Here is a 21,680-nt window from a genome sequence, read left to right on the forward strand (position 1 = left end):
ATTCCAGTGGAAGCCAGTCAGGGAAACAATGTTGGGGAGAAATGAAGCTGGGCATCAGTCCCTCACTTCTCACCAGCATGCTCCTGGGGGCCTGCACAGCCCAAGTCCAATGCCAGGGACAAGGATGAAAAGGATGGCAAGCCCCTGGATTCCTTTAACGGAATTCCCTCTCAGCACCACCATTGGAGGGGTAGGCACTTACCCCTCCACCAACCAATTTAACCAATGCCTAACAGCCAACCTTACAAGTTGTGACGATTTGCTACACAGTAAGCAAAAACCAAATGGCACCAGCCAATCAGCCAAATGGACAAAATTCCTACCAGGCCCCTGCCTCAAAGCAGACGACCCCATGACAGGCATAGCAAGGTCAAGTGAGCAACCCCCCCCCCAATTCAGGGAGGGTGGGCAGGTGATCCAGTGCAAACAGCCAAGAGGACACCCTATGTTGGGCATCCAGTATTTAAAACCTCTGCCTCTCCTCCAAATTGGCAACAAGCAAATCTCCCCAGAGACCCAATTTAACCAATCCCTGCCTGGGTCTCTTCAAACATCTGCCCAGTAACAGTGGGGGTGGCCTGTAAGCCCCCACCGCAACCTGTGCTCTCTGTTAGGGAGAACACGTTTTGTCATTGGTTTTCTTTCCTATTCTGTTCTCATCTCCGCTGCCCCTTCATCCTAGTTATTTCCTGTGCCTTCTTGATTCCGTCTGATCCCAGAAGCTCTTTCTTCCCCCACCCTCCATTTCTCTCTTTCCACACACAACCACACAGTGTTACTGTAACACAACACTATCTGCTCTCTAACAGGGAAATGCTGTAAATGTGTAGTGTCTGAGAGCAAGACGTAAAACATTCAAACAAACCCAGCAACCCAGTAAGAAATGTTGTATTCTTATTATATAGAAAACAGAATTTTCTTTACTTTTTGTATTGATCAAATTAAATCAGTGATGAATTTGGAACTTTCATTATTTGGGCAAGGTATTTAATTACCTTGCTCCCTGGTAGCTGAGCCTGGGAATCTAGCCCATTACCTATAGTTTAAATAGTTTCCCTGGGTACCCTTATGTCCAGCTTTCTGACTCTTACATCATGCTTACTGAAACAAATAAGAATGGTTGTTTATTATAGATATGGGAAAGGAACTAAGCCCACACTGCTCAGGTTTCAAACGCCACAGTAGATAATCTCTGAACCAAGACAAAATTCATGAATACAGAGCACTCAAAGATTAGGTTTCAGTGCTTCATTTTATTTACAGTTTACTGGGCTTGAGAAGGGTGGCAGGTGAGCAATCAGGGAGGAGGCTCTTTGAGACCAATGAACTTCCGCTGCTCCATTACTGGGAAGGAGTGTTTTGTCTTCTCTGCTGAGTCTGATGGTGATGCTAACAGTTAGGCCCAAATGTCAAATCCATGTTGCAGTGAGGGTAACACGTTCACCAAGAAGGTAAAGAGGATCTGTAATGTCCAGAGTCATCAGAAACTAACTATTCAGCAGGCGTATGGAACAGTAAGAAAACAGAATTTCTGAGGGGGGCTTTGATTCATTTATGTAACTGTGTGTGTGTGTGTGTGTGCGCGCGCACACACACACACACACACACACACACACACCCTATATGTGTGGGATTGTAAAATCTTTTGTAGAGGGTATCTATGCTTATGTAGGTAAAGTGGCAGCACCCAGAAGCAAGTATTGGAACACTTTGCTCTCTCCTTTGCAAGTAGATCTGTCCAGAGCTGTCACAGGTTTTGTAGATCTGCTCACCTGCCCTTTATCATATAACATGGTGGAAGAAAACAGCATAGGTTTTTGAGCAAACTGGGAAGAATGTAGGGGCAGCATTACAGTGTGGTGTTTTTAGACTCTGGAACTACTTCCAAATGCAGAGAACGAGTCCTGCTGCATTTTATTTTAATGTACTGTATTTAATGTATTTTTAACCTTCTATTGGAAGCTGCCCAGAGTGGCTGGGGAAACCCAGCCAGATGGGTGGGGTAGAAATAATAAATTATTATTATTACTAATACTACTACTACTATTACAGTGGTACCTCTGGTTATGAACTTAATTCGTTCCGGAGGCCCATTCTTAACCTGAAACCGTTCTTAACCTGAGGTACCACTTTAGCTAATGGGGCCTCCTGCTGCCACCACACGATTTCTGTTCTCAGCCTAAGGTAAAGTTCTTAACCCGAGGTAGTACTTCTGGGTTAGAGGAGTCTGTAACCCAAAGTGTTTGTAACCCAAGGTGTTTGTAACCCGAGGTACCACTGTATTTGGGGTCTTCCTGCTCCTTCTGCTGAATGGGGCTCTGGGCTTCTGCCTGGTAGCATCACTGTGAATGGGCTGGTAGGCCATAACATACTTGTTGGTGGGAATGGACCTTCCATTCCACAGATTAGCCTTTCTTCAAGAGATTAGATTTGTTCAATAGCATGTATCATAATCCCTCTGTCTCCAATAAGGCTAAACTGCTGATTGTGTTACAAAAGAAAGTTGACCGTGGTGCATGACAAGGTCCAAATACAATGCAAATCTATGAAAGGCAAGGTCAACCTTCTGTACTTTCTTTAATGGATATGAAATCTCTCTCTCTCTTTATATAGAACACCAAGCATCTAAAATAATTAAAAATCTAGCAGCATGCATGGGAGAGCCTTTAATTGCGCCAAAGGTCGAGTTCCTTCATCCCATCATTGTTCTTCAATCTCACACTATTTTGAGTAGGAAACTTTAGTAAAAAGGCTTTACAATTAGTAAATGAAATATAAACAAATTAAAAAATTGAAATAATACATTATTCAGCTTCCTTCCCTCAAGCTTTAGATTATAACTGTGACAAATACTGTCTTGCTACAATTATTATTATTATTATTATTATTATTATTATTATTATTATTATTTACTTTTTACAGGATAATTTCTACTCAAGAAGGGCATTTTATTTATTGACTTAACTTCAACAGCAGAACCAACAGAGGGAGCAAAGGAGCTCAGCCATCCAGCTATTGTAATAAAATTTAAAGGCTGCTTTTTGTGTGTTTTTAATCACTTGGTAGTATTTTCAAAGAAAGGGAGGAAGAAAACAAGGAGAACTTTGCCAGCAAAACAGGAACTATTTAGAACAAAGAGGGTAATCAATATGTATTTACCATGTCCTTGCAATAAATATGGAGTCGAGCAAAAACAACTTACAATAATAATAATAATAATAATAAATTTTATTTATATCCCGCCCTCCCCAGCCGAAGCTGGGCTCAGGGCGGCTAACAACAATAAACAATACAAAAGTACAACACAAACAACACTCTAAAATCATTCATTATAAAATTAATTAAATTCAAGCCACTGGCCACTACTGGGCCAGAGCTCCGCGAAGATTGCCGAGGGAGGGAGTCAGGCTGTGCCCTGGCCAAAGGCCTGGCGGAACAGCTCTGTCTTGCAGGCCCTGCGGAAAGATGTCAAGTCCCGCAGGGCCCTAGTCTCTTGTGACAGAGTGTTCCACCAGGTCGGAGCCACAGCCGAAAAAGCCCTGGCTCTAGTTGAGGCCAGCCTAACTTCTCTGTGGCCTGGGACCTTCAAGATATTTTTATTTGAAGACCGTAAGTTTCTCTGTGGGGCATACCAGGAGAGGCGGTCCCGTAGGTACGAGGGTCCAAGGCCGTATAGGGCTTTAAAGGTTAAAACCAGCACCTTAAACCTGATCCTGTACTCCACCGGGAGCCAGTGCAGTTGATATAGCACCGGATGAATGTGATCTCGCAGCGAAGACCCCGTAAGGAGTCTCGCTGCAGCATTCTGCACCCGCTGGAGTTTCTGGGTCAGTCTTAAGGGCAGCCCCACGTAGAGCGAGTTACAATAATCCAGTCTGGAGGTGACCGTCGCGTGGATCACAGTGGCTAGGTCAGGGCGAGAGAGGTAAGGAGCCAACTGCTTAGCTTGGCGGAGATGGAAAAATGCCGCCTTTGTTATAGCTGCAATCTGCGCCTCCATGGAAAGGGAGGTGTCGAAGATTACACCCAAACTCTTAACGGACGGTGCTGGCACTAACTGCGCCCCCGCAAGAGATGGGAGTTGCCCCCCCAATCCCATATCGTCCCGTCCCAGCCACAGGACCTCTGTCTTCGAAGGATTTAGCTTCAACCGGCTCCCACGTAACCATCCAGCCACAGCTTCCAGACATCTGGTCAGTGTGTCTGGGGCCGAGTCAGGATGGCCATCCATCAACAGATAGAGTTGGGTGTCATCGGCATACTGATGGCAACCCAGCCCAAAACTCCGGACAAGCTGGGCGAGGGGGCGCATAAAGATGTTGAAAAGCATTGGGGAGAGTATCGCACCCTGAGGTACTCCACACACCAAGGAGTGGCGCGATGACAATTCCCCCCCAAGCGCCACCCTCTGTCCCCGACCAGAGAGAAACGAGCGCAGCCATTGAAGGACTGTGCCCTGGATCCCCACGTCGGCAAGGCGGTGGTCCAGAAGTTCATGATCGACCATGTCGAAAGCTGCTGACAGATCTAGAAGAATCAGCAGCCCCGACCCGCCTCGATCCAGCTGTCTACGAAGATCATCTGTTAGGGCAACCAGAGCTGTCTCGGTCCCATGACCAGCGCGGAAGCCAGACTGTCGTCCAGACAGCAGGACACAGTGCTACAACAGGAGGCATTTGGAAATGGATGGTTTTTCTGTGTTTTTACCCAGAATGCTTTCTTAGTTTCTCATAGCGATATATTAACTTCATATCTGCACCAATAAGTACTGATGGGGTTACTTTTTTGGGGGAAGGTGCCAGAGTATGGGGAGCTAGGCCCATGGTAGGGTTAGGGGGCTTTAACCTTTGCTGTCTCCATTATCATACCAGCCAAGATTGTTCTGCAGCTCATATATGGAGGGGTGGGAACCCTGCCACTGAAGTGAGTAGTTTTTCCAGTACAAATGTCATAAACAGGAGTTCTGATCTACAAAAGGATCACAGTGGATGATGTAGGGTTAAAGTGCCCCTACTACCACTCTAGGGTCCCTACTCACTGACCTTGCAGTCTGTGGGGAAGAAGAGCACTGCACTTAAGGACACAGCTATAAGGATTTGAAAAGGCATGAATTTCTCTGCTGACCTTTCTTCATTGCATGCAGCCCTGTTTCCATTCCACTGCAGTTCAACTTCCAACAAAAATTATGTTAGTAATCTCACTGTCTGCTGTGGTGAAATTTTACATTACATTTTCCCCTCGCAATTCATTTAAATGGAAAGGTAACACAATGTAAAGGGGGGGGGAGCGTCATCAATTATGTGTTGTTTGCAAACTGAAAAGAGCAACAACAGTACACATTGATTGTATTTGCTAGGTTGATTTCTATTCAGGGCATGAGAAGAAGAAGTGAACATTGGCAATTTCCACCACAGGTGTACCCAGAGGTTGTTGGAACACCCATCCCCTGCTGGGAGTGCAGTCCTGCCCCCTCTAAAACAAAAACCACATTTCAGACTATGGAGTGTATGATATATATGTGTGGGCTAGGGACCACTGCTCTCACGGTTAGATCAGATGCAAGAGAACCTTTCCATCCTTCTTGCACTGTTACTCAAAGGCATTTTTTTTTTTTTTTTGGGCAGGGGACACCAATGCAACTCCTTGTCAGGGGTGCCAGGGGCCTTTGATTTCCACTTCTGCTTCCTTCAGAATTCTCCACTGTCCTTAGGCCCTGATACATAGTTTACATATTACCTAGCTTGGTCCTAATTCTATCCCAGCCTTCCCATACCTTCCCTTTTTAACAATGCAATCCTAAAATTACTGGGAATAACCACCATTGCATTCAGTGGTGCTTGTTATTATTATTTCAAGGAGAGAGTATACACAGAAGAGCAGCTTAGTACAGTTCCCAGTGAAGTCTCGACTTAATTGAATTGGGAATCCGATCAGAGATAAATTATTTCCCCATTTGTATGCATGCCACAGATCCTTTCTAGGGTTTCAGTGCCACTTTTAAGTATTTTTTGACCCAATGAACCACAACTGAGAAACCACAAAAAAATCCACACGGAAATACAACACAATTGGCATTATCAATCCACAGCTAAACACAACTCCACAGGACATTCATTAAGTCCCTCTTTACCTACCAAGCAATCTATATTTGTGGTACATTTGGGGTGTCTTGTCCCTTTCAGAGTTTTAGATTTCAGCTTTCACATCATGCAGAGCAGCATGGAAATGCATAGCTTAAGGTTAGGACTACTATGACTGATCCTGACTTCATGATGGGGTCATTTAAATGTTCCTCCAGCTGGGACGCGGGTGGCGCTTTGGTCTAAACCACAGACCCTCTTGGGCTTGCCAATTGGAAGGTCAGCAGTTCGAATCCCTGTGATGGGGTGAGCTCCCATTGTTCAGTCTCTGATCCTGCCAACCTAGCAGTTTGAAAGCACATCAAAGTTGCAAGTAGATAAATAGGTACCGGTGCAGCGGGAAGGTAAATGGTGTTTCCGTCCGCTGCTCTGGTTAGCCAGAAGCAGCTTAGTCATGCTGGCCACATGACCAGCTCCCTCGGCCAGTAAAGCAAGATGAGTGCCGCAACCCCAGAGTCAGGGGTCCCTTTACCTTTTACCAGCTGAACAGGAGCTACTCACAGAAAAGTAGCTTCCGTGTTCCTTTGTTACCCATTAAACAATTTGCTTTAGAATACATAATATTTTCAGCTCTCCTGTTTAATTTTCATCCCCTTTGAACAAATATTCAATACTTGCAAGCAGATATTGCTGTCAAGTTTGTTATACCATTGTATCTATAAGCTGCAAGAAGGTATTGTACTTTCTTCGATGTTCAGTCATGCAGAATGGGAAGAATCCAGGCATTTTTTAAAAGCGGAGAAAGAGTGAAATAAAGAAAAATCCATGAAGAGAAAACATTCCTTATAAAGTGTGTGCAGTAAATCTTATATCCATTCAGCATTCTCTCTCTCTCTTTCTAACCAGTCACTTGATTATTTCCTTAGTGTGCCTACTGATTTTTTTTCATGGAAAATATGCACTATTCAAGGCTAGAAGATCCCTTCCAGTCTTTCCATCTTTTACAGATTATTAACTTGGCTGTTGTTCATGGCTGCAAAATTCTGTTGGCCATGCTGCTCAATTGGCCATGCCAATCGAAGACCAAATATGCATAACTCAAGGGTAGGTCTTAGATTCAAATCTATTTCAATGCTTAAAGTAAAAGGGAAAAAATAATTTCCTGGATTATTTAAATAGCATTCCCCAAACCCATGAAAAAGCATGCCAGTACCCTCTTACGGAGATTGCCAAAATGTTCAAGTTGTTGCATTTAACTGCTACCAGAGGAGTTAGATAATTTCCCATGTAGTATTTCAACGTTAACTTGCTTTGAATTTTCACTTTCTGCATAACTCAGACTCTATCTTTGCCCATTCATGAATCATTTCCTTCTGAAATGTTCTTGCTCCATTTCAAATGAGCCAGGGACAATATTTTCTTATCTACATTCAAATATTTGCATACACATACATTAGGCCAAAATATGCCTGAAACGTTCCCCTTGCACTCATTTCTCATTCAGACTTTGGAAGAGAGTGTTCTACTTCAACAGGCTGGAAGGGCAGTGTGCCCTGTATATATATATGTATTTTAAGAACATAGGAACACACAAAGAGCCCTTCTGGATTAGAAGGGATTCCTGAGTGTTTCCCGCGATGGCCAAAGAGATTCCGATGGGAAACCTCCAGGCAGAACATGAGGACAATAGGCCTTTCATGCTGTTGCTCTCCAAGAATTCATATTCAGTCACGATAGTTGAGGTAACCAAGAGCTATCGTGATTAGTAATCATTGGTATCCTCAGCCTCTAAGTATCATTTGTGAGATGAAAGTTTAGCTGTGTGTTATCTGACAGTTTTATTGCTTAGGTGTCATTGGTTTTAGAGGGATTTCTGTGAAGTTTTCACAGTCAATTTTTTGTGAGTGGGAGGGATGAAACAATTAAAAGTGTAGTAGACGGAACCAGGAAATCACAAATGTGCACTTATTTTTGGGCAAAACACCTCAGACTTATGCGTGCTTTCAACATTCTGAGCATTTGCTGAAAGCCTGAAGTCTTCCCCCCCTATACATAGACCATTGCAGCAACTCTTCTGAAAACTTATTTCACCACATATGCTTACTCGTTGTTAGTTCCTTCTGAGAAGTTTAGGTATGCAGTTTAGTTAAAAACAAAAATGCAAAGGTGAAAATATAAAAAAATAAATAAATGAAATCTACAGAAATCTTTACTTGTAAAACAATTGTGACTATTACAACACAATTTAATAATATCATCAGATAAAAAATGCAATCTTATATTCAATTTACACCAGCTCTCTAGTGTAATTGATCTAATTCAGTCAATTAGAACTTGCACTGCCCAAGTTCTATTGGAAGTTGCTTCCTGTGTACAATTTAGTAACTAAAAACACCACAGGAGATATCAAAAGTTTGAGGACTAACCCTGCCCCATAAATCTCCTGGCAGATAATTTATATGCCATACGTTTCCAGATCATGACTTTTACATCTAAACAGATAAGCAGCGGTAAACTATGCCAGAGAACGCTTTGAAATAATGAAAATTTTAAAAACCCAGAACTACTGAAATATCCTCACAAATGAAAGGACTTTCTGTGCCACTCTGTATATAAAATGCATGAAAGACAGCAATGTTATGGATGCAATCAATCTTACTTTATAGCAATTGCTAGCAATGCATAATGCCATTCCTACTGTACTGGCAGGTAATCTACTGTCGCTTTAAATAAATCTAAATATTAGGTCTAGGAAGGATCAACCTGCGGAAAAAAATGCTGAAATATAACTGCTAAAGTTAATACTTACTTAATTCTTGGTTTTCTACAAGACTTAAAATGAAAAGGCTTTCCAACTATTATAAGATGTACAGACTTAATCTACATTTCAATAAGATATTTAAAGGCAGTGCGAGAACTGTCAAGGACCCTTTCTTAAGCCTGAGAGAGACCTACAAAGGAATGCTGACAGTTTCGTTTTCTCTGACATGGAAGTATTATTTCATCAAGAAAATGTTATTATATTCTTATTCATTTTGGCGCTTCCCACTTCAGGCTCTTCACCAACCCCGTCTGTGTTCGCTGGTATCAGTGCTACGGCGTCACCTGGGTTGTCACGAATCCTCTATGAGAGAGGTAGATTAAATGATCTGAATAAACTCATATTCTTCCATTTCATTTTTTTCTTCATCCTTTCCAGACAAAACACAGGAAGAAAATCCTCAGCTTCAGGTGGGCCTTCCCTTCCTTATCTGACGTGTTCCATATGCAAACCTTGATGCTAAAGCTGTGTCATTTTTTATTTTTCCTGCATGCAAAGTGGCTGTGGAAAATATTTTTGAGGCCAGAAGTAAGTACTCTTTTATATGCACTGAGGGACCATAATGAAGTAAAATCTAATTAATAATAATAATAATAATAATAATAATAATAATAATAATATCCTGCCCATCTGGCTGGGTTTCCCCAGCCACTCTGGGTGGCTCCCAACAGAATATTAAAAACACAATAAAACATCAAACATTAAAAACTTCCCTAAACAGGGCTGCCTTCAGATGTCTTCTAAAGGTCAGAAAGTTGCTTATCTCTTTGACATCTAATGGGAGGGCGTTCCACAGGGCGGGTGCCACTACCAAGACCGCTCTCTGCCTGGTTCCCTGTACCTTTGCTTCTCACAGTGAGGGAACCGCCAGAAGGCCCTCGGCACTGGACCTCAGTGTCTGGGTAGAACAATGGGGGTGGAGATGCTCCTTCAGGTATACTGGGCCAAGGCCATTTAGGGCTTTAAAGGTCAGCACCAACACTTTGAATTGTGCTCAGAAACATACTGGGAGCCAACGTCAGCCTTTCAGGACTGGTATTATGTGGTCACATGTAAGATAGCAGAACACAATCCTGAAGCTGGGTTTAGAAATTGTTTCTTTAAGAGCAAGATGAAACCTTGAATTAGACTTGGACTGAAGAGCCATTCAAACAGAGGGCTATTCTCTGACTGGCTTCCATGGCCACCTTGCATGCAACCAAGTGCAAGTGCACTTTGCTTTGTGGATATGTAACATGAGCTAGTATGGTATTTTATTTTATTTTTTTATTTTTGCCTTAAAGTCTGCAGGACATGAGTACAAATACATTTCTATCAGCCACTCTAAAATGCAGTGCAATGGAAAGGTGGAAAGTCATGCCTCAAGATGAAGTAAATTTTCTGTTCTGAGTACAATAGGTCTGATGGAAACAGGACGGTGTAATTCACAAGGACATTCTGCTAATGGATGCTATTGCCATTGCCCCACAATGTAAAATAACTGGTGATGAGCCAAAGGTGGGATTGATTTTTAAAACTAATTTCCATGTCCCTTGCAATAGAACGATTCTTTTCTCAGACTTTTTTTGGTGTTAAAATCTTCACACAAGCTTCATTAAAGGAAGCAAGAGTGTACCATATTATTGACAATGCCAAAGTAGCTGCACTGATATTCCTTGTCCTCCTGCTGAGGTCAGGATTGTTCCCTAAAAATGTTTTTGGCCATTTACCTCTCCCCACTTCTGTTTGTACTAAACTATTTTTGATGGGTCATTTATTGACCTTTTATTTTAAATGCTCCTGTTAAAGGTTTCCCATATGGTAAATGTGCCCTTTTCTTCAAGTTGCAAAAGAAATGAATACATCAGGCACCTTTTCAAATTAGCTCCCTTCTATTAAACTGCACCCCCCTTTAAAAAAAGAAGTCCTTTTACTCTTGTGTGTTAAATTTATGTGGCTAGTCCATAAACAGTTTCTAATTAGACACATGTGCATTCTAATGTGGACTTGTGTGTTATAAACCAACACTGAAGTGTATAAGAAACTGTCAGTCAGATCAAAAGTCAATCCAAAATCATCCCATTTGCAGAGCTGAGATGCTGTCACAGTTAGTTAGCCCTAAATGTTTAAAACATCAACCAAAACTTTTATTCTAATTGAGCATGAGTTGAAAGGCTGAACACTTTGATGTCTTTGCTTTTATCATTTGTATATAGCTTAGAACTGCAGACTTTACCCCCCTGGAAATAGTAGACATTGCTTCTTACTGAAAAATATACAGGTAGGTCAATCTGTATTTGTGAGGCTAGTTTATAGTTCTCAGCCATGTATATAATTACTTACAACACACAAGGGCTTGCAAAAAGAAAGGAAACCCATTTTTCTCTTTGTTATTTAACATTGTTTTCTTCCTATTAATGGACCCCATGAAACAGAAATACATCTTCTCAGAATATTGTCTAGAATTGATTCCTGACTTTAGTATAGCCAAATCTCCATGAGGTCCCCCCAATAAAAAATGAAACTCAGATGTATTTTATTATTCAGTTGTTTAACTATGAAAACTTTCTAAAACTTACAGAAAATGTATTTCTGTGTTAAAATAACAACCCTAAGTACATGAATATTAGTTGCATTTTAGGACATGAATTGAGAGTGATTAAAAGGGGGGTGGGATGCAAAAAAAGGTGCCTATGGAGAAAGGGTAGGTTATAAATGAATGAATATTTATCTGGATAAATCTTTATCTCCCCACTTCTTCCTGCTCCTTGGCTGATGAGTGAGAGGGTATGTATTGGCCTATTTAAGATTAGGCAGTGGTCTAGAAACAGCCTGGGGAGTAGAGATTGCATACATCTGAACAAGAAATAGAGGTGGGGAGAAATGCACTTTTCTTAGAGAGACTTTGCATACTGACTAGAAAATGTGCACATTGCCCAGAATTGTAGATGATGAAGCCCAGATATACATATTCCCCAGAGCCTTTGGGGGTTACGCATAATGGCCAGAGAATGTGCAGAATTCAACCAAGATAAGCACATTCCCCAAGGCTTGTTATGGTTATGCATATTGACTGGGTAATGTCCCCAATTCCCTCTTCAAGGATCATGTGTTCATTCTCCTGGTAAATGTGCACAACAGCTGATTACTATGCACATTAACTGCTCAACTTACATTCCTCTTAACATATATATGTACAGGAACCTTACAATTTGCTTTGAATTTCACTTTATATTAAATTTTGGTAGCAAGTTTAGCTCTTTCTTTCTTTCTTTCACATTCTATCATCCCAGCCTGAACTATCCAATATGTTTTCAAACTCCTTGGTACCACAGCTTGAAAATAACACTTGTCTTGGGCACATATCCCATCTGAGAAACTGTAGGCCCAAGTCTATGGACCGGTTTGTAAACAAGTGCCCTCTTTTCAATACCTCCGAGAGAATGTGGAATCATTCATTCCTTTGTGACCCAGATGGGATGAACTATTGCCAGGTGTGTGTGTGTGTGTGTGTGTGTGTGTGTGTGTGTGGCTGCTGTAATTTGCATGGTTGCATGATTGCAACAGCTCAGAAAGGATCTGAAAGTGGTCAAGACTGCAGTGGTCAAGTGTCCAGTCGCTACATGGACTTGCTAGTTCATGCTGTCAGTGTATTCACACCATCATATCCAGATGGCAAGCCTCCCCTCTCTTTTTCCTAGATACAGTGAGGATTGCCAGCCATATGAACTTGCCTGAAACAGTATTGAATTCATAACCTAAACTCAGAGCTAACACCCATGACAAAAGAATAAGCCTGTATTTCCTCCTGTCTCACCCTTAGCTGGAAGGTGCTGAGACAAAAAGCCTTTTCATATCTACATAATCAATTGTCTTCCCTTGCCGGAAAATACGTCTTCAAGATTGCTGTCTGGGCAGGGGCATAAGAAGACAGCTTGACACTCTGTGCATGCCAGTGAAGATACTAGCTCTGAATCTGAGCACCGGTTGAACTGAGAAAATCCACAGAGCCTGTAGGTATCCGGCCGTGATTTTAGCTATTATTTTTCTCTTTTATGGTGTTACCTTTTAAACTGCGTTTGAGATCTTTGTTGTAGACTAGTACCCTGTGGCACTGGCCTGGCGTTGAGAGACATCAGTGAGATACAGCACATAAAAGCGTACCCTATAAGTGTGACGAATGGCAATTACAAGGCTGGGTTGGAGCTAACTTGTGAATGATCGGGTGAATTGGGGGGGAAAGGCCGGTGCACCCCGCCTGTTAGGAGCAGTATAAGAGTGTGGGCCGTGCCAGGTTGTGTGCCACAGGCGGGCACCTTGCTGAGAACACAGGGAAAGCATACGACCTCTTATTAACATGCCCAGCATCTCAACTAGCTCTTTATCAAACAAATCAGGAGCATCAGAAATCGGCCACGCCATTAATAAGAATGCAGCTGATGTGCAGAGGAGCAGAGTGTAGCTTTTGAATTGTGTAACGGGGTGGGGTGGGGTGGAGAATGCAAAAGCTGTGTCTTGGTGTCCCAGAAATACAACTGCTGCGATTAAAATATAAAGGGTTGCAATGCACTGCCTTCAAGGCAAAGAAACTAACTAGGTATTGCTGTTTGCCTTGATGGAGGAGAATAGTAAGGGGCTGCAAATCCCTCTTTATCTGGGACAAACACAGGACTGGCACACTTACTTTTACTAGGGTTGCTCGCTGAGCCTGTTTTGCTGCTGATACTTTACCAATACAGTGGTACCTCGGGTTAAGTACTTAATTCGTTCCGGAGGTCTGTTCTTAACCTGAAACTATTCTTAACCTGAAGCACCACTTTAGCTAATGGGGCCTCCTGCTGCCACCACGCTGCTGGAGCATGATTTCTGTTCTCATCCTGAAGCAGAGTTCTTAACCTGAAGCACTATTTCTGTGTTAGCGGAGTCTGTAACCTGAAGCGTATGTAACCCGAGGTACCACTGTATTTATATTTTATTTGAGGAATTTATATACTGCTTAATCATTAGCCTTTCTAAGTTATTGAGAGAACAGCTACTGTTTATATGCTATTGCTACCATTAGCACATCTGTAGCACCAATATAGCTACAGCAGTGACTAAGGGACTGAGTTGTAATCCAGGAAAATCCCTGTTCATTGCTTGTCTATGCAGGGAACTTGCTAGAGGTCTTAGGAAGCCAGTGACTCAAAGCATCAGTTCCCCGTGAGCAATGTGGACTTTCTTACAAGGCTGTTGTAAGAATTACTCAGGAAACGTATCTGAAGTATATGCAGCTTGAACATGCAGCTTGAGACCAGTATTCCTAAAAAGTTTGCCTACCCCCTACATACCCAACTGGTGACTGATGATGATGTTGATGGATTCAGGTGCTCAAGTCATTCTTAAAACGACAACAAAGCTGAGAGCTTCAGTGATGGTCCTAGTCCTGCCCCAGAAATGCCCCTGGTGCCACTAGAAGTCATGGGTCTGGCAAAGATGCCATTCATGTAGACTTTGGCTTGGCTTTGTCATCTGTCATGTAGATCTTTGCATTTTACCCTATTAAGAGAAAGTGGAGTGTTTTCAGACTTTTGCCACAGTTCAACATATGTAATTAAATAATGGAGTTAAAAGTTTTTTAAAAAATGTATACATTTAATTAGTCTCCTTTTGAAAATTCTTCATAATTGCTGATGATGTTTCTCCTCTCTAGAAGTGTTATGCTATTGGGGGACAGCAGCAAGGGAGAGGATGTTAGGAAACCTTATCAAGTCAAATGTGTGGTAGTGCTTTTATTGTCAAGGTTTCTGCAATAACAGTGGCAATCCTTAACTAAAAGACCATAATGATAAATTTTGAGGCCCCTGAATATTCAGAATAGCATAAGAAGGCACAAAGGCCACACATTAACTCATATGTAGATCCACTGTGCATTGCTTTAAACTTATGCATGAGAAAATAGTACAAAAGATACATTTTTGTTTTCTGGGGGGGGGGGTTTCTTTTGTGGGGAGGGGACATGAATTCTGTGAAAGTAACAATAGAGCAAATGGGACTCCCCTCTGGCGGCTGTTCCGAATTTTTTATTTTCTTATCTTGCCTATGGATATGAACAGGACAACCCCTAAAATTACTTTCTCGTAACTGTGTAGTGAGTGTGAGCCATAAGTCACTTAAGCCTTAGCACCCATAATTAATTATATCAATATGAATTTAATATATTGGGCTATTTCAGTTGTCATCCATGGAATGGATACCCTAAGTTAAATTCATGGTACAGCATCTGCTTTGCATGCAAAAGATTCCAGGTTCAATCCCTGGCATCTCCAGGTAGGCCTGAGAGTGACACTCATCTGAGAATCCTGGAGAGTCAATGCCAGTTCTCTTTGGTCCTTCTGAGCTAGATGGACACATGGCCTGAGATCGAATAGGGCAACTCCCTATGTTCCTGTGTTAACTATCGTCTCTGGAAAGACTAGGCTTAGAATGGTTTCAAGAATAAAGCAACCTTTAAAAATACTAGTGAAGATTTAGAAGTCTCCCACCCAGAGCTTCAGAGTGGCCAACAACAGCTGCTAGTTATGAGAGAGGTCGGTACAACTCAACCCTGCTCTCTTTCATAAGCTGCAGGAGTTTAACGGGCGGCAGTTCACACCCACTTGACCCATTTGGCCTGCAACAACTTGAGGCGGGAGATAAATGTCACAGCCAGCCCCAGAAGGCCTCATGGGCCTTGTAAAGCTTTGGTTTCACTCTAGATTGACAGGTATGAGTGCTAACATGCAAACATTAAACAGGCTGATGTATGCATGCCCACCTTTTGCACCTTAAAATGAACAGGAAAAATAAAACCATTTTTACCTTTGAAGCATGAACTATGCGTACAACTTCCATTCAGAAAAGCGGTTACAGATGTCCAAACAGCCTATCAGTACCTAAATTAACAACCTGGTTTTATAGGCTTTTTCTAGATCATTTAGAAGTTCCTGATTAGATGATCTGTTTAATAGTGGAAAACACAACCTTGGAAGGTGGTGGACTTTCCTTCATTAGATATTTTGAAGGAGAGGCTGCATGGCCACCTCTCAGGAATGCTGTAGATGTGGATCTCCTACACTAGTAGTTGGTTGGCCCAGATTGCCTTTGAGGTGCCTTCTAGCTCTTATGATCTTATAACCTAGTTCTATGCACACGTTTTCCCCCCTACACAATTCAAATACCTTTTGAACATAACTGAGTAAATCTCCTGTGTATTATGTCAAGAATAATATTATATGTTTTTAAAGCAATTTTCAAGGCTTTGGAAGGCTTTGTACAAAACTGGAAGAACATAAAAGAATTTGTAAGACAAAATTAAGCATTCTTTAGAAATCCCAGAATGTAAATTCAGGTGAACAAAAATAAATGTAAAGTAGCATTTGAACTAGTGTTCCAACCAGCTAAGTAACGAAAGGGCTTCCATGTGTGCATTGAAGAGGGGTGTGATTGCCCCATTGCAACTCACCATGTTCAGCTAAAGGTTTGTATGGAGCCCTCCATGTATACAACTGCATATAGACTCTGTCAGTGTGACTGAGCAATCTTCAAAAGGCAGGCTCTCCAATCACTCATTTGGAGTCTATCGAAGCCTTCCTAACCCAGTGCCCTCTAGATGTTGTTGAACTACAACTCCCATCAGCCCCAGCCAACATGGCTCATCAGGGATGACTGGAGTTGTATTGCAGTAACAACAGGAGACACGAGACTGGGGACGGAAGGTCTACTGGCAAACACTTGCAGGTCTCCATGCTGACCTTCAACATTTGACTGGTGGTTGGAGACAGAGCCTCCTGCTATTGCCACACTTCTTTCAAACTTACACATGTTTAATGAATGCCTGATTTTGAAACAGAAAAAAAGCTAGAAGCTGAGAAATCTGCATATAAAGTTAAAGTTATAGAGTCCATAACTTTACTTAGCTGATTTCTGGAAGCAATCCTCACTGCCTTCAGTTGGCAAAAGAAGTCACACTCAGCATTGATCCATGGAAATCGGGCAAAGATCTGCAAAGTATGATTTTTTTTAAAAAAAATCACTTATGAAGGACAGAGCTCTTTATATAGAGCTGCTTTAAAAATTGTTCTAACAATGAGTTTTTGACTTAAACATGAACAAAGGTGGCAGAGAGGTGAAATAGTTGGGCTTCTTGGTCTAGTAGTTATTGGGGAGAAAAGAAGCAAAGAGTGATGCAGGGAAGAGGAAAGAAATAGGTGACATTTGAGGGTGCCTAGGTTCAAGCAGAATAGACTTCCAATTGAGCAACAGGATCTCCCGTTCCTACCCTCCCCCCCTGAAGCCCCCCTACTGGGGGGGGGGGTGCAGGAGAGGAAAAAGGGATCCCATTGTCGGCACAGGTGCATAATGGTTGTGGCAGGTGAAGGGAGGGCCACAAGAATGACACAGGAGACTGGTATTGGGTTGAATTAGGCCACAACTTTATCGATTACAGGAAAGTGTAGGTTTGGCTAACGGATTAGGCATGTATCTCACACCAGGCAGCCCACCTGCTACCCGATAGAAACCTGGTGGGGTCAACCCTGTGCTGGGGAGTCACCCCCAACATACATTTGATGCCACGACCCCACACAGGCCGCCATTGGAAGAAGTGTATTGGCCCTTTGGTCCACCAGTGGACTCCCGGACAGAGTCACCCCTCCTGGACCCCTCTAACGGGGTACTCCTGTGACTAAGGATGCAGTCCAATGCCTAATCTGCCAAAGTTGTGATGGTTGCTATGAGGTAGCCAAAAAACCTTCAAGCCGGCCAATTTGCTTGCAGGAGAAAATTCCTCCCTGGTCCCGAAAATACGGTGATGAATTAACCGTAGCAAGGTCCATAGGCAACATGCCCACTCCCCCCCCCCCAGTGGATGCAAAAATCCCCTGACACCTGGTTGCCCCCTTAAATAGGCTGGTGATAGGCTGCTCACAGCACTAAGCCCCAGCCTCTGATTGCCTGAATGGGCACTGCCCACCCTTACCTGACGGTCCGATGCAGCCAAAGGTGGTCAGTGCCAGCCATCCCCTCCCCCGTCCATGCCTGGAAGATGGCAACCTCCCTGAACCCACCATGGCCACGCCATGCAGCAATGGCCGCCTCCCCAGATCAGCAGATATTATGTGAGCAGAAGTCCACTCACTCAAAATAGATTTTTTCACTTTGGGAGAAGAAGGACCAGCCCCATGTGCCTGTCGGAACTCCGTTTGACTGAGCTACTCCTCCGGTCGAGTCTTCGGAATCTCCTCCGATGGTGATTAATGACCTAAGCCTTTGATGAGGCTTCAGGCACATTCCCAGTATGCAGAGTATCCAAACAGCAGCAGAAGGAGTGAGAAATGTGTGCTACATTGCTACGTTTATTGCTAACTACGCAGGACAGAAAAGAATATGCATCTGCTCTCTGTGAAAGTCAGAGAACCAACTGGAACAAAGAAACAGAAAACCAGTAACATCAACATCCGTCTCCCGTCTCCCATGAGACTTCCAACAGTCTGGAATGTAAACAGAGTCTTGTGACTCCAAACACTGCACAGTGGCATAACAGAAACCTAACAGTGCCATCCTTCTGACACAAATTGTATATTGGTGAATGAAATGTGGGAAACATCATTTGCTCCAGTTATTATTTCCAAACAAATTTTTTCTCCTCTCCTAAAAACAACCCAGTAACATCTCTTTCCAGAACAAAGGATGTTTCAGGGTTTGCAACCTTAGACTGACATCTTAAATAAATTTTCCATCCAAGTAATTTATTTACACAGAACATGGCATACAAAATTGTTATGTCCAAGGAAATGTGTCTGTTTGCCACTGGACGCCCAGTGCAATGTGATGCACGCTTAATCAGAAGAAGCCTCACTGTGTTCAATAGAGTTCACACTCCATGGGCATAGAATTGTCACTTTATTTCACAACAGTTGGAACTCTGCTCTTACTTTTTTGTTTCTGTGTAGCTTTTTCTTTCAGCGAATATCCTTTTAAAGCCATGACCTTGTTTTCCTGGGCTAAAATAAATATGTGAGTAACTGAGGGCGCTAGCAATATTTCTTTCATTTGCCTTGCCATTAAGTGTAAAGGTATGCCTGACCGCTAACCTGACATGTCCCTGTCACTTGGGCACTCTGGGTTCTTTCCTCTTCCTAATGGACATTCTTTCACAGGCTTCTGTGGCCTACCTGAGTACAATATTTTAAATTTTAATTCGCTTTACATTTAGGCCAGTCATAAATACCATTTAGGTACCCAGTATTCTGTTCTGTACAATCCCTAAGGTGGTGCTTTTATTTTAATGAAGCCATTTTGGAATGTAAGAGAGAGAGAAAAAAATCATCTTTGATTGAATATATTTGTCAGTTTTATTCCCCAACTGGTATTTTCATGTGGAAAATGCTCACCCTTTTTCAAAAACTGAGGAAGAGTGAGTGCTTCAAGAACCTGGATTAAAAGTTTTCCCTGATATTCCGCTTTCAACTCTATCTGAATAAATGGCCTTTCAAATGAATTTTGAATTATATGATTGTTGAACATGGCCAAAAGAGGGTTATAAAATAAAAACATGCATTGGAACCGTTCGATGTTCCTTGTAGAACAACCATGAGATATCACTGAAGTGAAATAAAATGCAGAAACATATAGAAGACAGGTTGAAACGGTGGGAGAGAGAGAGAGCATGAGAATGAACGAAAGGTCTAGGTTTTCCTTTTTTGCTTTCACTGAGGGAACCACATTTTGTGTTGTTGGTTCATGAGATGTATACTTTCAAGGACTTTATTTTTGTAATTTTAAGTCACTTTAAACTGTTTTTAAAATTTGTGTTTCAGTTGTTGTAACTTGCCCTGGAACTTTAAGCATAAGAAATGAAGGAGGAGGACGAGAAGAAAGGGGGAGGAGGAGGGGGAGGAGGAGGAGGAGGAGGAGGAAGAAGAAGAAGAAGAAGAAGATACTCACTTGTAGTGAGAAAGTAGGACCTGATTTTTTGATGATTCAAACAAATCTAAAGTCCATCAGTTTTATTGTCTAATATGATCACAACAGTAGACCAAAGATATTTAGTGTCACCTGGTGTCATGAAACATGTTGCATTGGGGTTTTTATAAGGAAGCAAACCAGTTATGGGTGCTAGTTGAATTTACATCAATGCAAGTGAGCAAGATGAGCAAGAGGATCATTATCCCCCCCTAGAGGGGCCATGTTTCATACTTTACAGTGGACAGGTTCCATTGACTATATGAAAGTGTCCTTTATTTGAAAGGTTGAAAGTTCCAAGCCCAGTTTAAAGATAAAGAACCCTAAAAGGGAGAACTGAATTTGCCCATCAAGTGTTCACACCTGAATACCAGAACAAGCAGGCACACAGGTTATATGGTCACATCTTCCCCACTCTGTATTGTACTTCTATTTAAATTATATATCTATATCTATCTATCTATAGATAGAGATAGAGATAGATATATAGATATATGATATATGTATAAATGGGAATTTAGAAATAAATCCACACAGGGACATTTCAGTGTTTTATTCTGCCCTCTTCTTTGTTTATTCATTTCATCCTTTTTTCTTTTCTTTTGGTCATGCATAAATGGCCACCTGTTTCCATCCAGTGATTGACATGGATTGCATTTTTTCCCAGTTCCTAATTTTACTTATTGTGGTTATTGTAAGCCCAGTGATTAATGTGAATGAAGCATCATGCTGGAACTCATATTTCGCTGGGACGCCATCTTGGTATGTTCCTGCCCAGTTGTGCTCTTGTTTCCGCCATTTTCAAGCTCCCAATAGCCAAGTAGCCAGAGGGATGTAACTATAGAGGTTGTTGGCTTGAACCAAAACTAAGACTTTTCCATGCTAGCTGCTTTCACCCCACCTAAAAAGATGATGCTTTGATCATGAAACCATGTACCCAGCCAGGCTGAGCCAACATAGTGCCATCCAGATGTTATTAGACTACAACTCCCATCATCATAGACCACTGGTCTTGGTGGCAGGAGCTGATGAGAATCATAAACCAATCACATATCCAGATCACCATGTTGGCTAATCCTGGCCCAGAAACTAAAGAGCATTTTTCAATTTTCATTTTTCTGTATCCCCCTCTATGGAAAATATACGTCAGAATCCCAAGGCTTGTGATACCTATAAATATGAAGGCAATTATGAAAATATATTGTTTTTGTTCTGGGAGAAGACCTGAGTGCCATAATAGGGGTCACTGTTTTGGTAATCAGGTGCGTGATACATCTGTCAGCTGTGGGATGTAGAAGCAGAAATGAGGAATTTATTAACCATCTACAAATGATTAGATATTGGTAATCTGATTCTTTTGACAAATCCACACTACCTTTCTTATTAGGGTTGCCAACTTTCCTTCCTTCTCCTTCTCCTTCTCCTTCTCCTTCTCCTTCTCCTTCTCCTTCTCCTTCTCCTTCTCCTTCTCTCCTGGTTTTCACTTATTTCCTTCCCTCTTTCCATTCCCCCAGGCTCCATAGATTTACAGTTGAATATTAAGCTAGCTGTAGCATGTCTTGGATGTAAGCAAGGCTGCTGGAAAAGGATTTATGAAGGCACATTGCTTCTTCCTTAGCCTCTTGAAGCTGATGTCATGAGAACAAAATTCAGTGATTGTACGGCAAACATATGGCTAGGTGGTAAGTGAAAACAAACACATCTATTTCTCCAGCCTAGAAGAACTAACTTGTTTGGCATCTTTCAATGGATACATATGGTCCTATGATCATTTATGTAAATAGAGAGCAGCATAGGAAGTTGGAAAAGTGGAAGTG

General features: G+C 42.0%; 1 long non-coding RNA gene across 1 annotated transcript; it reads right to left on the bottom strand.

The window, feature by feature from the left end:
• Positions 1-1,258: 1,258 nt before the first annotated feature.
• LOC128402907 (uncharacterized) lies at positions 1,259-16,403 on the bottom strand. Its single transcript, XR_008327803.1, has 3 exons — positions 16,364-16,403; positions 14,211-14,418; positions 1,259-1,462 (listed from the first exon to the last, which is right to left on the bottom strand). It is a non-coding gene; the product is annotated as an uncharacterized LOC128402907 (long non-coding RNA).
• Positions 16,404-21,680: the final 5,277 nt, after the last annotated feature.

The sequence above is a fragment of the Podarcis raffonei genome, chromosome 1 (assembly GCF_027172205.1).
Source record: "Podarcis raffonei isolate rPodRaf1 chromosome 1, rPodRaf1.pri, whole genome shotgun sequence".
Lineage (NCBI taxonomy): Eukaryota > Metazoa > Chordata > Lepidosauria > Squamata > Lacertidae > Podarcis > Podarcis raffonei.